Genomic DNA, 16,592 nt, shown 5'->3' on the forward strand with positions numbered 1-16,592 from the left:
CACCTATCACCTAGTTAGGATCAGGGAAGAGGATGAGTGGAAGACGGTCTTCAACACCACCACAGGCCACTATGAGTACCTTGTAGTCCCTTTCGGCCTGACTAACGCACCCGCGGTATTCCAGGTGTTAGTTAATGATGTCTTGAGAGACTTTCTTAACACCTTTGTCTTCATTTACCTGGACAACATCTTGATTTTCTCTTGCTCCCTGGAGGAACATCGGGGTCATGTCTGGCAGGTTCTTCAATGCCTGCTGGAGATGTTCATTAAGGCAGAGAAGAGCGAGTTCCACCAAGGCTTTGTCTCTTTCCTGGGGTTCATCGTCTCTCCAGCTAAGATCCAGATGGACCCCCTCAAGCTGGAGGCAGTCGCTGACTGGCCCACCCCATCTTCGAGATGAGAGCTCCAGCACTTCCTGGGGTTTGCCAACTTCTACAGGCACTTCATCCATGACTTTAGCATGGTGGCCAGCCCTCTCTCAGCCCTGACCTCGACCAAGCCAAGTTCAAGTGGGAGTAGGAAGCAGATAAAGCTTTTTCCAGTCTCAAGCGCAGGTTTACCACAGCACCCATTCTCACCATACCCGACTCTACCAAGCAGTTTATTGTCGAGGTTGACGCATCCGAGTCAGGGGTCGGAGCCATCCTATCCCAGAGGGCCAACGACAACAAGGTCCACCCATGCTCCTTCTTCTCCCACCAGCTATCCCCAGCCGAACAGAACTATGACATCAGCGACCGAGAACTACTGGCCATGAAACTAGCCTTGGAGGAGCAGAGGCACTGGTTCGAGGGGTCTGATCTCCTTTTCCTAGTCTGGACTGACCATAAAAACCTGGAGTACCTCAAATCCGCCAAGCGTCTCAATTCCTGTCAAGCCTGTTGGTCTCTCTTCTTCTCCTGGTTCAACTTCACGCTCTTCTACCGCCCAGGCTCCAAGAGCGGTAAACCCAACACCCTGTCCAGGATGTTCTCTTCCCACCAAGAGGAGTCCAAGCCACCCGAGCCCATCCTTCCTCTATGCTGCCTGGTGGGAGCCACCATTCTAGAGGTTGAGATGCTCGTGCAGAAGGCCCTGGAGCAGGACCCTGGTGAAGGTAACCCCAACAACACTTCTCCTAACCATCTGTTTGTTCCCTGTCCTGTGCGAACCCAGGTGCTGCAGTGGGGTCATGGCTCCAAGCTGGCCTGTCATCTGGGAGCCGCCCGAACCCTGGCACTCATCCAGTAGCGCTTTTGGTGGCCATCCATCAAGGCAAGGCAAGGCAAGTTTATTTATAGAGCACATTTCATACACAGTGGCAGTTCAATGTGCTTTACAGAAGTAAAAGCAGAACAGTAAACAATAGAAAATAAAATTACATAAAATAATTGGGGAAGAAAAATAATAAGAATTAAACAATAGTAGAAATAAAATAATAAAATGAAATAAAAGTTCAAAAAAGGAATCAGCCTCGAGATTAATTATTATTATGGGTTTAACTCATAAAGCGTGCTCTTCCCGTGGCTCTTCCACGAGGATCACCAAAAATTGTCCCGCAGAGAAAATCTAGGAGGATCACCAAATAAAATCGTCCCGCAGACAAAATCTACGAGGATCACATAAAGCGCGCTCTTCCCGTGGCTCTTCCACGAGGATCACCAAAAATCGTCCCACAGACACATTCTACGAGGATCACCAAATAAAATCGTCCTGCAGACAAAATCTACGAGGATCACCAAAAATCATCCCACAGACAAAATCTACGAGGATCACAGTAACAAAGAATTAAAGTAAAAGTAAAATCATTAAAATCCAAGATTAAAAAGAAATTAAAATAAAGAAAGTAAAATCATTAAAATTAAAAGAAATTATGTTAAAGGAAATTAATTACTTAGGTAAAAATTAATCAAGTGAAAGCATCTGAAAACAGCTTTGTCTTGAGCCTGGATTTAAAACTAACAACAGTAGGAGCATTTTTGATATCATCTGGAAGTTGGTTCCAAAGCTTAGCAGCATAGCAACTAAAGGCTGCTTCACCACACTTCGTTTTGACAGCTGGTATTACTAGCAAGTTTTTCTCCTGTGATCTTAGAGACCTAGTTGGTGCATATAATTGAAACATATCCAGTAGGTAGCTGGGTCCCATCCCATTTAATGTTTTAAATAGAAGAAGTAGTGCTTTAAAGTCAATTCTATAGCTCACTGGGAGCCAGTGCAGAGACCTTAGGATTGGAGTGATATGGACTACCCTTTTTGTTCTTGTAAGAACCCTTGCTGCTGCATTTTGGATTAGTTGAAGCTCTTTGATGGTCTTTTTTGGAAGACCTGTGAAAAGGCTATTGCAGTAATCAACCCTACTGGAGATGAAAGCATGAATAAGTTTTTCTAGATCATGTTTTGACATGAGACCCCTGAGTTTAGAAATGTTTTTTAGGTGATAGAATGCAGACTTTTTTACCACTTTCATATGACTGTTGAAGTTAAGTTCGCTGTCAATAAGGACACCAAGGTTTTTGACAGTATCCTTTGCTTTAAGCCCCTTAGTTTCAAGAACAGTGGCAATCCTAAGCCTTTCCTCCTTTTTGCCAAATATAATTGCTTCAGTTTTATCTGCGTTCAGCTGAAGAAAATTGTGAGACATCCATTTGTTAATTTGGTCAATGCATCTATGAAGAGACTCAAAAGGGGCATAGTCATTAGGTGACATAGCTAAGTAAAGCTGAGTGTCATTTGCATAGCTATGGAAGTTTATTGAGTTATTCTTAATAATTTGTCCAAGTGGGAGCATATAAAGGTTGAATAGTAATGGTCCCAGGATTGAGCCCTGGGGAACCCCACAGTTCAAGGACACGGGTGATGAACTGTGGCCTCCAATGGCCACATAAAAAAATCTTTGTTGTAGGTAAGATTTTAACCAGTTGATTACTATACCAGTAAATCCAACCCAATGCTCCAGTCGATGTAACAGTATGGAATGATCTACCGTGTCAAATGCAGCACTTAAGTCTAAAAGCACCAAGACTGATGTTTTACCAGCATCGGAATTAAGATGTAGGTCATTCATGACTTTAGTAAGAGCTGTTTCAGTGCTATGATTGGCACAAAAACCTGACTGAAACTTATCAAAACATCCGTTTAATGTCAGGAAGGCAGTAAATTGATTAAAAACAACCAGGAGTTTGTGGCAGCCTGCGACACATGCTCCCAGAACAAGACAGCCAATCGACCCCCTACCGGCTTGCTAAGACCCCTCCTGACTCCGCATCGATCTTGGTCTCACATCGCCCTGGACTTCATCACAGGACTCCCCAACTCAGGTGGCAACACATGTATCCTCACTGTTATTTACCATTTTTCTAAGACCATCCATTTCATTCCTCTGCCCAAGCTCCCCTCAGCCAAAGAGACAGAAGAACTGCTTGTCCACCACGTTTTCCGCCTACATGGTCTGACATTGTTTCTGACTGGGGTCCTCAGTTCACTGCACAGTTCTGGAGAGCCTTCTGCAAACTCATCGGGGCCACCTGTAGTCTCTCCTCAGGCTTCCAACCACAGACCAATGGCCAGGCAGAACGGGCAAACCAGGCTTTGGAGGTTGCACTCAGGTGCATGGCGAACAGGGATGCCAGTTCTTGGAGCAGGTACCTACTCTGGATTGAATATGCACATAACACTCTCCCTTTCTCTGCCACAGGTCTCTCTCCATTCCAGTGCTCACTAGGTTACCAACCACCACTGTTCCCCAGCCAAGAGGAGGTGGTCACCGTACCCTCAGCCCAGCTTTTTATATGCTGCTGCAGGAGGACATGGGCATTGGCCCGGAGAAGACTCATTCACTCTGCACTCGCATCCAAGAGGCAGGCCGACAAACATTGCTCCAAGGCACCCACCTACTGAGTAGGTCAACGAGTTATGCTCTCCACGTGCCACCTGCCACTTAGGACCATCTCTCGCAAGCTAGCACCCAGGTTCCTTGGACCCTTCCTCATCAAGAAGGTAATCAACCCATGTTTTGTTAGACTGGCATTACCACTCACCATGTGACATGTTCACCCTACGTTTCATGTATCTCAGCTTAAACCTCTGCTCTCTAGTCCTTTGACACTACGTTTTTGTGTCAAGTTTTTTGTCTGGACTATTTTTCATGGTAGTGTTTTTTTGTCCTTGCCTGCCTCGTTTTTTTGTCCCTAGTTTTTTGGATTATTTTTGGTTTATTTTTTCCTATTAAATCTTTTTTTTTTATTATTGGAGTTACTGGTCTGTGTTTCTGCTTTTGGATCCTACTCACCACCCAATATCCCCTGAAACCTGAAGCCATAGAGGGCATTAGGCCCGTGTTCAATTCTCTAAAGGCAGCAGGGGTAATTGGAGATTTCCCTAACTCCCATGTGTGCACTCCTATTTTCCCAGTTAAGAAATACACTGAGCCAGGCAACCCACTGAGTGGAGATTTGTACAAGACCTGAGGTGGTAAATGCAGCTGTAAGAGCTCAAGCTCCTAATGTTCCTAACCCCCATGCTATTCTTTCACAAATACCACCAAATAGTATGCATTTTCTGTAGTAGACCTCGTGAATGCATTCTTCAGCATGCCGATTCACCCAGCCACTTCTGGTTCGTGTTTCAGTTTGATGGTCGACCATACACTTTTATACGCCTATGTCAGGGATATTGCGAGTCCCCTACTATTTACAATGAAATATTGAGACAAAGGCTCAGTTCTCTTGTGTTGACAGAAGGCTCCACCCTAACTCAGTATGCGGATGACCTATTTGTTGTCACGCCCTCTGAGGAGCAGTGCAGAGCTGACATGATTTCTTTGTTGAAACATTTGGCTGCAGAATGTCATAAGGCCAGTCTGCATAAGCTCCAGTTTGTCCAAACAGAGGTAAAACTTCTTGGACACACCATGTCAGGCCTGGGTAAGTCTCTCGGATCAGAAAGAATCACAGCCATACAAATTATACCAAAACCTCTGACCAAGAAGCAAGTGATGTCATTTTTGGGTATGTGCGCATATTGTCGTGCATTTATTCCTAATTATGCTATTCTTGAGTCTCCCCTCAGTTCACTGATCCATGGCAAGGGCCTACAACCTTATGATAAGGTGACATGGACTCCTGAGGCAGAAGAGGTATTTGTTTAGCTTAAGTTAGCTCTCCAGAGCACTCCCACACTGGGGATCCCAGACCCTGCTCACCCTTTCGTCCAGACAGTCAATGAGAAATCAGGATGTATGATGTCTGTATTACTACAACAGCATGGAGGTAAGTTGTGACCAATTGCATATTATTCTGCTAAACTTGACCTTGTAGCAGCGGGATTACCGCTATGTCTCAGATCCATTGCCACAGCTGAAAATGCCATAGTAGCCTCATGAGACATAGTGGGCTATTCAGAACTAATGTTATTGATTCCACATGCTGTTTCTGCTCTTCTCCAAGAACAAAAAACATCTGTCAGCTGCTTGCTGGCTCAGATACGACGCTGTGTTACTTGAATTGCCTAACATTACAGTGAAACACTGTTCTATCTTAAACCCCACGATGCTGTTACCCACTGAGGATGATGGTGAGCCTCACTGTTGTGTATCTACCATTTCCCAGGTTTTTTCACCTCACTCTAATCTCAGCTAGGTTCCTTTGCAAAACCCAGACTTGGTGCTTTTTGTGGATGGCTCTGCTTCAAAAAAAAACAGACTCTGGTAAGAACCTTGTTGCTTTCACAGTGGTCTCTGCCCATGAAACCCTTGTTTCAGGGTCACTTCCAAGTCACTTTTTGGCACAGGCTGCTGAAATAGTGGCACTCACAGAGGCCTGTAAATTCGCAGAAGGTAAGACAGTGACTATATACACAGAGAGTAGGTATGCTTTTGGAGTAGCACACAATTTTGGTATGTTGTGGAAATATCATGGGTTTCTAACATCTACAGGTAAACCTGTAGCACAATCACACACTCATCAAAGAACTATTAGATGCCATTTTACTCCCTAAGCAGTTTGCCATTTGTAAGTGTGAAGCTCATATTAACTTGATTGATCTTGTCTCCACACGTAACGCTGCTGCCAACACAGCTGCTAAAGCAGCTGCTTCCAAGGGTTCCCCATTTATGCTTGCCTTAACCCTAACTGTGTCTCAGAATCCTCTTTCCAGGTTTGCTATGCTGGAGCAGGTTAAGTCACCAGCTACATCACAGGAGATAGCATGCTAGAAAAAAGCAGGTTGTATCAAATGTAATGGGGTGTGGTATGGTCCTTATACCAGGCCAGGTCATGTGGGAATGCCCTGCCTCCCTCATTGTTATTTCCCCATGTTTGGTAAGTTGAGACATGGACGGGACCATGTATCAAAAGGGGGGATGATGAGCTATATGGCTAAGTATTGGTTCACAAAGGGGTTTTCAATTTTCTCCCAAAAATTTTGTGAAAAATGTCCCATCTATGTTGTACAAAATATAGGGAAAAGTCAAAGTATGCCTACAGCTGCACACCCAACACCAGACATGCTGTTTGATCATTTTCAGATTGATTTCATTGAGATCTTTCCCGCTGAGGGAAAGAAGTACTGCCGAGTGATTATTGACATGTTCTCTGAGTGGGTAGAGGCATTTCCAACCTCCAAACAAGATGCAGATGCAGTAGCAAAGGCCCTGCTGACTGAAATTATTCCATGTTCGGGCATCCCAAAGAAAATTAGCAGTGACAATGGCACCTTGTTTGTTAATCAGGCACTGAAACAAGTAAGTGAGGTGATGGGTTTTGACCTAAGGCACCACTGTGCTTATCACCCAGCGAGTGCCAGTGCAATAGAGAGAGAGACTGGCACATTGAAGAACAATTTGACCAAATGCTGTGAAGGTACGGGCCTGAATTGGGTAAAGGCCCTCCCTATTGTGCTGTTTCATATGAGAACAGGCATGAGTGCAAAAAACAATCTCAGCCCCTTTGAGATTCTGTTTGGCAGGCCACCCAATACTAGCGTGGGCTCAGGGCCTAAACCACAACCCCTAATTGTGTTGTGTGAAGATGAAATGTTACATTATTATATAGATCTCTTCAATGCTCTCTCTATCACTCACAAGCAGGTGAAGGATGCACTTCCAGTCTCAGCATCTGGACTTCTGCATGATTTGAAGCTAAGCAATTGGATTGTGGTGAAGGATCTGAGGAGGAAGAGCTGGAGACAGCCACAATGGTTCAGACCATGTTTCTGATGATGCAAACAGCTGTTAAAATTCGGGAGAGAGCCACTTGGATACATGCCTCACACTGAAAGCGTGCACCACTGCCAGGGGGAAAAGAGAAGGATGAAGAGGAACTGTCAGAGACAAAGGAGAAAGAGAGCAGTGAGTAGGTGAAGCTAGTAGGGTGTCAGTTTTGGTGAGGTGGGAAAAGTGTGAAAGGGCATGCCTGCAATCGGAGCACCAAAATATGTCAAGAATAGTGAAGTGTCACCCCCATCAGTATTTCTCCATCTGATGCTGTGATACCAATTGCCCATCACCTAGTTTTGCTAGTTGCTGGGGCGTACAACTAATTGCTGTCATAAGTGTTTTCCTGAAGGCATAGCACAACCATTAGTAGCCAACACAGCTGACATGACATAGCTAAGGACCCAGAGAGTCAAGACTGAACCCAGTGGTGATTACAAGTCTATTCCTCAGGGTAATAAACAGGGTGACGGCAGTGACCGAGTCATTGACTAAATGTCATGGGAACACAGCGTGTGCCCTGGCTATAGAGACTGCAAAGAACCTATCAATTAGTAACTCATATATATGAAATTATTTTTATTGAGTTTTCTCTGGTCTCCACATGATTTCAAAGTTGACTTACAGTGTATACATTCAGGAGATTCCAATGAAGTCACACATTACACATTAAACATACTAACAATTCTACAGTGTACCGAACAAAGAAGCTGAACATTTAGAACCTCACTTAGAATAAACAAAAACCAAATACAGCACAAAAATATAAGGAAAAGAAAAAAAACACACACAAAACAGTGATTCCAGGTATGCAGTGATTTCATCCTATGATCATATGCAAGGTCTGAAATTGTTTTATATATGATCTATAAATGGTTGCCACACTTTCCAAAATTTCCTTTCTGAGCCTCCTAAGGCAATCCTCATTCTTTCTAATTTAAGATAGACCATAACATCCACCCCCCAGCGTCCATATGATGGAGGGATATCAGACTTCCAGTTCAGTAAGATGAGTCATCTAGCTAGCATAGATGTAAATGCAATGGCAACTGATTGTGAAGTTGTAAATTCAGATCCCAAAGGTGCAATCCCAATGTCACACGGAGCTCTTGATGCACCAGCGTGAGATGTTATAAAATGCACTACACACATACATACTGATACATTTCATGTTGCTATCACTAATTTCAGCCATCTAACTTTGTGGGTGCACACACAAGTTATTTGTAGTGATAGTTTTCTGTAACAAAAGTACCTTGTAGTTATTGTAAAGGATAACATACACACAGAAATGCATTTAACATCTTTTAATTACTTATTTTAGTGTGGTGAGTCAGAGCCTCACGTTGTTTGTCTCTCTGTTCCATCCTGCAGTACTTCCTGGTTGCAAAGGACCCGAACATTGGAGACCGGGCTGGCTTTGTAGTGCCAGTCTCGTCAATTCCTCCAATTAACGGAAAAATGAATTGTTGTGAATACATAATGTTGTTGTATTGGGAACGGATGTGTTGGATGGTAATTATGTAACATTTTGTAGTTTGTGAAACCTGACATTGTATGTAAATGGTGGTAAATGGGGCTTGGTTTATTTTAGGGGGTGGGACTGGGGACTATTTAAGCCCTCTGAAGAGAGGTAATCTTGGTGGGTTTTTTTCTGGTATTCAATCTGGTTTGTAACCTTGGCCTGTACTGTGTAAGCTCTTCATACTGGAATTATTTTTCTGCTTTTCTTGTAAATACATTTTTTCTTTGTGTTTATTTTGTGAAATTTATAGGCCTATTTTGTTTAAAAGTTTGAACGCTATTTTTTCCATTCTTCTTATTTTTTTTGTTGTTGCTGTTCACTTTGGGGAAAAACGGACTGAAAATAAACACCTTTTTTTGCACTGAACTTGCACTCCTTGGCTGTGTCATCATTTTGTCATAGAACCCATAACATATGGTGTCAGAAGTGGGATGGCCAGCCGAAGAAAACCAGTTCGGACAACCCAAAGGAAAGGCAACACTTATAAATCCTTCACCAGAGCAACCGCCGCCAGGCAACTGAAGGAGGATGACTGGGAAACAGCTCAGTCGGGAACAGAGCAAGAGCAAGCACAAGCAGTTGTCCAGGATTACAAGGGGAAGGGAGCCAGATCCAAGACCAGAGGTGGTGTTCCGGTATTGCCATCTGTTGCGGCCACATCGCTAACAGACCTGGTTCAAGATTTCCTCACAGCCCAACGAATGAGAGATGATGTGCATCAGGAGGTGCAGATTAGGCGTGACGAGGCCATGCGGGAGGAGCTGCGAGATTTTCTCACAGCAATGCGGCCTCGGCAAGAACCGCATCTCTCATACCAACCGTCATTTTCCAGTGTGCTTGGAGAGGAAAGCGTAAGACTCGACCTGCCACCAGCAATGCCATTCCAGCCGGGAGGACACCAGCAGCCAGAGCCAGATTACAGTAGTCAGTCCCATGAAGTAAGCCCAGCACATTTACCAGCTCGCCCAGCCTGTCCAGCATTCAATGCAGCAGTCCAGCCAGCGTACCGGCCGACAGCCCCAGTGTCCAATGCAGTACCTACAGCGGCCCTTCCAGCTGCCCCAGCACCAGCAGCTCCAGCACCAACTGCCCCAACACCACCCCCCCCCCAGCACCAGCCACTCCAGCACACCCATCAGCAAGCCTGGTGTATCCACAGATGCCAATGTACCCAGGACAACCCAGAGAACCAAAGCTACATCCCTATCAGCAAGGAGAAGATATGGAAAATTTCCTGCTGAGGTTTGAGCGCCTGGCATGTACATGGCAATGGCCAGAAAGAGAGTGGGCAGTCAGATTGATTCCATTGCTGACTGGCAAGGCCCTAGAAGCATACTTGGCTATGGATGAGGACCGTGCAGATGACTTCCAGGAGTTAAAGGAGGCCCTGCTTCTGAAATTTGACATCACCAAAGAGACATACCGACAGCGATTTCGGAGGAGCACTGTTCCAGTTGGAGAAACACCTATGGAGACCTATCACCGGTTGAAGCATCTGTTCCGTTGGTGGGTGCAACCAGAATGTCACACCAAGGAGGAGATTGGTGAGAAGGTGATTATGGAGCAGTTGCTGAATGTTCTGTCCCCAGATGTACAGACATGGGTCCGAGAACATGAGCCAGAAGATGGAATGACTGCAGCCAAGTTAGCATTGCAGTATATTAATGCACACAAGGTGGCACCCAACCGCCCAGCGGTTAATTACAAACCATCACAGAGCTTCAAGCAGGGTGCAGGTAACTCTGGGGGTGGGAATCCTGCTCATACAGTTGGGGGTAGTAATACTGCTCAGGCAGTTGGGAATAATGGGAGGCCAGTGTTGATTTGTTTTTTCTGTCAACAGCAAGGCCATAAAGCATCTGTTTGCCCTTTTAAGGAAACCAAAATTATCTGGGATTTGCTATGTGCCACGGGAGGGGGATGCCAGGGCTGAAATTAATGAAATGCAACCAGTAAACCAGAAAGTAAAAGTTAATGGGGTTACACTTGGTGCTATGGTGGATACTGGTAGTGCTGTTTCTTTAATTAAAATGTGTCATGTGCCAGTTAATTGCATTAACTATCAGAATCAGAAGGTGATTGAGTGTGTACATGGAGATAAAAAGCAATATCCACTGACAGAACTTACGGTTGAAATTAATGGAGCAAAATACCTACTGAATATGGTGGTGGTTGAAAACTTACCGTTTGATGTCATACTGGGGAGGGATGTTCCAGTGTGGGGTGACTTATTGGGGTTGGTTAATGAAGTGTCTCATGCCAATGTTATGAATGATGTAACTGTGTCATGTCCTGTGGTTACCCGTTCTCAGAAAGCTGTGGAGCCATTACCAAATCTGTCAGATGACTTGATTCAAGGTGGGGAAAAAGGTCCCCGGAAGTCCCGTCACCAGCGGCGCTTAGAGAAATATAGTCATGGGGAGACATTTCAGAAAGTTAATACTGAGGGGTTGAACGTTGAGTGGGAAGTGCCACATGACATTATTAAAATACAACAAGAAGATGCCACACTAAGTACCTTGTTGGAAAAAGCTGAATCTAACACCAGGGAGAAGTATGCTCCAGACAGATACCTGGTAGAAAATGGCATTCTTTATAACCAATCAGATTCAGGGGTGAAACATCTAGTGGTCCCAGTCAGCTGTAGGCCCCTTGTTCTCCATCAAGCACACACTGTTCCATGGGCTGGGCATTTGGGGCAACAGAAAACCTATTTGAGGTTAGGCGGTAGATTCTTTTGGCTAACAATGTACACTGACACACAACACTACTGCAAAACATGTTCTGTCTGTCAAAAAACATCTGGTGTCCGCAGGTCTGAGAGAGCTCCGTTGTGTCCACTGCTTGTCATCTCCTCTCCTTTTCGTAGAATTGCAATGGATATTGTGGGGCCGTTGGAGAAAAGTAGCTCTGGGTACAGGTATATCCTCGTGGTATGTGATTACGCAACCCGTTTCCCAGAGGCATTCTCACTGCGAAGCATAACCACCCCAAAGGTGATCAGTGCTCTTGTTCAGTTGTTTTCCAGAGTTGGCATTCCGGATGAGATCATCACGGACCAAGGCACCAACTTTACATCTCGCCTGATGATGCAACTGTACAGCCAGCTAGGTATCAAGGCCCTGAAGACCACACCGTATCATCCCCAAACGGAAGGGCTCATCGAGCGGTTCAATCAAACATTGAAGTCGATGCTCCGCAAGTTTGTGGACAATACTGGCCGTGATTGGGATAAGTGGCTGCCTTTCCTGTTGTTTGCTTATAGGGAAGTCCCTAAAGCTTCAACCGGCTTTTTGCCGTTCGAGCTCTTGTATGGGTGGCCAGTGAGGGGGCCACTAGACCTCCTGAAGAGCTCGTGGGAAGGCACTACCACCATTGAGTCTAACAGCCAAGGCATGGTCCAATACGTTCTTCAGATGCGGAGCCGGCTTGAGAAATACCACCAGGAAGCCCAGGTGAATCTTCAGGCAACACAAGAAGTTCAGAAGAGATGGTATGACCAACATGCATGAGTAAGGGAGTTTCAAGCAAGACAAAAGGTGCTCTTGTTGTTGCCTTGTTCTTCCAACAAGCTGTTGGCCAAGTGGCAAGGGCCATACACCATCCACAGGAAGATAAGCCCAACAACATATGAGGTCCACCATCCAGAGAAGGGTAAGCCAGTTCAAACTTATCATGTGAATCTCCTCAGGGCCTGGCATGAGAGAGCAGACCACCAGACGGTGCTGTTTGTGCAGTACCCGGAGGAGGAGGCGGAGCCAGAGGAACTGTTGAAGGCATGGAGTGGGGAAACAGAGGTGACACTCCCACACCTGGAGGGTGAGAAGCAAATGGATCTGTTTGATGTATTCAGCCATTACCCTGCACTTTTCCAGCAGAGGCCAGGAAAGACCACACTCCTGGAACATACCATTCGCCTCAAACTGGACCAGTTCCCTATCAGACAGGCACCGTACCATATCCCTGAGAGGCTGGTTGAGGCTCTCGAAAAGGAGGTCCATGCCATGTTGGACCTAGGCATGATAGAACCATCAGCCAGTGAATGGAGCAGCCCCATCGTGATTGTGCCAAAGAAGGATGGCTCCATCCGGGTGTGCCTTGACTTTAGAAGGTTGAATGCCATCTCCCACTCCGACGCATATCCAATGCCACGCATAGATGAGCTTCTGGAGAAGGTAGGCCATGCCAATTTTATTCAGGGCTTTGAACCGGAATTTTTTTCCTATTGGTTCGTTCCGAACAGAAACGGAATTTTAACGTTTCCGGTTTTGGGTTCCACCATTAAATAGACGTTCCTGAACCGGTTAGAACAAAAAAATGTCGTTCCCGGAATGGTTAATTACGTTCCCTGTCAGCTGTTTAACAAATGGCTATAAAATTACGTCTCTGTCTCATCCAGCTTAAGCCAAATGTAGGCTAATTCTATTACAACCTTCATTAAATAAGACAAGAAATAATTCAAAACAATTATTATTTCAAATGTTGGCGATTTGGATTCTCAGTATGTCTTCCCATCTACACAAACAGAAAAAGTGCCAAAAATGAAAGATAATTCGTTTAGTGTGTTACCAAAGGCTAGTCAGGCCCTATAGAGGGCTACCGCATGACGTCACCGCGCCGCGAGATTTTGTTAGGCGCCATATTGGAAGTACACATCTATGCAAGTACATACATTCATAAACTACAGCTGAAATGTAGCCAGGGCCGGTTCTGCCCTAATCTGGACCCGGGTGCAACATCGCGCAACCCCCCCCCCAAAAAAAACAAAAAAAAAACAGTCTAAATCAGGACAACCATCACATAACTATAACTATAAACATTTTATATCAACTATTTTAACTAAATGGGCTATAATAAATAAGCCTGCAGGCAGCCATGGCGGGCTGCCTCAGAAAACTAACCATTCAATGACAACTGAAAGCCTGCAGCCACGGCGGGCTGCCTTAAAAACTAACCATTTGTCCTACCTTAAAACTCATTTTGCATTTTCTGCCTCCTTTTTTGTATTTTCGACCCTCCGTTTATTTTCTTTCCTTTTCTGAAAACCCGATTTGTGTCCAGACATTTTGTTCTGCTACCAACGAACTAACTCGTCAGGTCTCGTCTCTCGAGCCCGCGATGATTCCCGTGGGAAGGGCAACAACTGATACATTTTTACAAACAGCCAATAGGGAGGTTGCATCGTTCAGGCTCTTCTTTGCTCAGACACTCTAATGCACTTACTCACTAGCAGTCCACCTTCCCGCTCTCTCCATTCAATCAGCGAACGTCACACAGGAAGTGAACCCCAGCGGGTCATAGAAACTTGCGCAGGAGAAGAATGACTATTTGTAGGCTACATAAACTTTGAGGAACGAAATAAAAACCGGTATTAACCGGTTACCATTATTTTTAATAAGCGTTTCTGTTCCGGAACATAACAAATAATAAAGTTTCTGGTTTCGTTTCTGTTCCATGTGAAATAGAAAAAGTTCCCGGTTTTCGTTTTCGTTCCTTGAACCGGTTCAAAGCCCTGATTTTATTACAACATTAGATCTATGTAAAGGATATTGGCAGGTTCCCCTAGAGCAGGGGTGTTCAAATTGATCCATAAAGGGCCGTGTGGCTGCAGGTTTTCATTCCAGCCATGCAGCAGCACCCTGATTTGGCTTATTCAATCAACTGACACACCCACCCTTTAATCAAGGGTGGGTGTGGCTGCAAGTATTTGACTGTGTGAAGACAGTTCAGTTGATTGAATGAGCCAAGTCAGGTGTGCTGCTGCATGGCTGGAATGAAAACCTGCAGCCACACGGCCCTTTATGGATCAATTTGAACACCCCTGCCCTAGAGGAAAAGTCTAAAGCCTATACAGCTTTCCGCACCCCTATGGGCCTATTCCAGTTTTGTATAATGCCCTTTGGCCTTCATGGTGCGCCTGCCAGTTTCCAACGGTTGATGGACCGAATGCTCCAGGATTGCTCTGATTGTAGTGCTGCTTATTTAGATGATGTAGTTATTTTCAGTAACACCTGGCAGCAACATTTGGAGCACCTGCATCGTGTCCTGGGAAAAATCCAGCAAGCAGGCCTGATGCTGAATGTGCAAAAGTGTGAGTGGGCAAAAGCAGAGACAAGGTATTTGGGATATCAGCTGGGAAAAGGAACCATAAGGCCACAGGTGGACAAGGTGCAAGCAATCCAGGATAGTCCACTTCCAACCACCAAGACACAGGTAAAATCTTTCCTGAGCATGATTAGCTGGTACAGAAGATTCATCCCTCATTGTGCCACCATTGCTGCTCCCTTAACAGACCTGACTAACAAATCTGTCAGTAATCCAGTGAAATGGAGTGATGAATGTGAAGCTGCCTTTAACCCTTTGGTGACTGAACCCTTGAAAATGGTTCCTCCAGGAACGATGACGTTTCAGTTGTCAAGACAACGGAAAAACTAAAATACAAAAACAGAAAGATACGTCACAATGCTCTTGTGCACAAAACAAAATGCTCTTGTATTTTAGTTTTTCCGTTGTCTTGACAACTGAAATGTTTAAAAACGTTTAATGGTTCCTGGAGGAACCATTTTCAAGGGGTCAGTCACCAAAGGGTTAATACTTTGAAGAGTTGTTTGTGTGCCTCCCCTGTACTCCAGACACCAGATTTCAAAAAGCGGTTCCTTGTAGAGGTGGATGCTTCTGGATGTGGCCTGGGAGCGGTCCTCGCGCAAGGAGATCGAGGGGAAGAAAGGCCTGTCTTATACCTAAGTAGGAAACTGCTGCCACGGGAAACAAGGTATTCAGCTGTGGAAAAGGAATGCCTTGCAATCAAGTGGGCTTTAGATAGTCTGAGGTATTACCTGTTGGGCCAGGATTTTGATCTTTATACAGACCACCGGGCACTGACATGGATGAACACCATGAAGAATAAGAATGCCCGGGTGACAAGATGGTACTTGGAGTTGCAGCCGTTCCAGTTCTGTGTCCATCATAAGCGAGGCCAGCAGAATGTTGTTGCTGACTACCTATCCAGGCTGCTAAGTATTGCCACCCTAGGAGAGGAAGGTGGTAATGTCACACGGAGCTCTTGATGCACCAGCGTGAGACGTTATAAAATGCACTACACACATACATACTGATACATTTCATGCTGCTATCGCTAATTTCAGCCATCTAACTTTGTGGGTGCACACACAAGTTATTTGTAGTGATAGTTTTCTGTAACAAAAGTACCTTGTAGTTATTGTAAAGGATAACATACACACAGAAATGCATTTAACATCTTTTAATTACTTATTTTAGCGTGGTGAGTCAGAGCCTCACGTTGTTTGTCTCTCTGTTCCATCCTGCAGTACTTCCTGGTTGCAAAGGACCCGAACATTGGAGACTGGGCTGGCTTTGTAGTGCCAGTCTCATCAATTCCTCCAATTAACAGAAAAATGAATTGTTGTGAATACATAATGTTGTTGTATTGGGAACAGATGTGTTGGATGGTAATTATGTAACATTTTGTAGTTTGTGAAACCTGACATTGTATGTAAATGGTGGTAAATGGGGCTTGGTTTATTTTAGGGGGTGGGACTGGGGACTATTTAAGCCCTCTGAAGAGAGGTAATCTGGGTGGGTTTTTTTTTTTTTATTGGTATTCAGTCTGGTTTGTAACCTTGGCCTGTGCTGTGTAAGCTCTTCAGACTGGAATTATTTTTCTGCTTTTCTTGTAAATTTTTTTTCTTTGTGTTTATTTTGTGAAATTTATAGGCCTATTTTGTTTAAAAGTTTGAACACTATTTTTTCATTTTCTTCTTATTTTGTTGTTGTTGTTGTTGTTGTTCACTTTGGGGAAAAACGGACTGAAAATAAACACCTTTTTTTGCACCGAAGTTGCACTCCTTGGCTGTG

This window comes from Neoarius graeffei, chromosome 17 (genome assembly GCF_027579695.1).
Source record: "Neoarius graeffei isolate fNeoGra1 chromosome 17, fNeoGra1.pri, whole genome shotgun sequence".
Taxonomy (NCBI): Eukaryota; Metazoa; Chordata; class Actinopteri; order Siluriformes; family Ariidae; genus Neoarius; species Neoarius graeffei.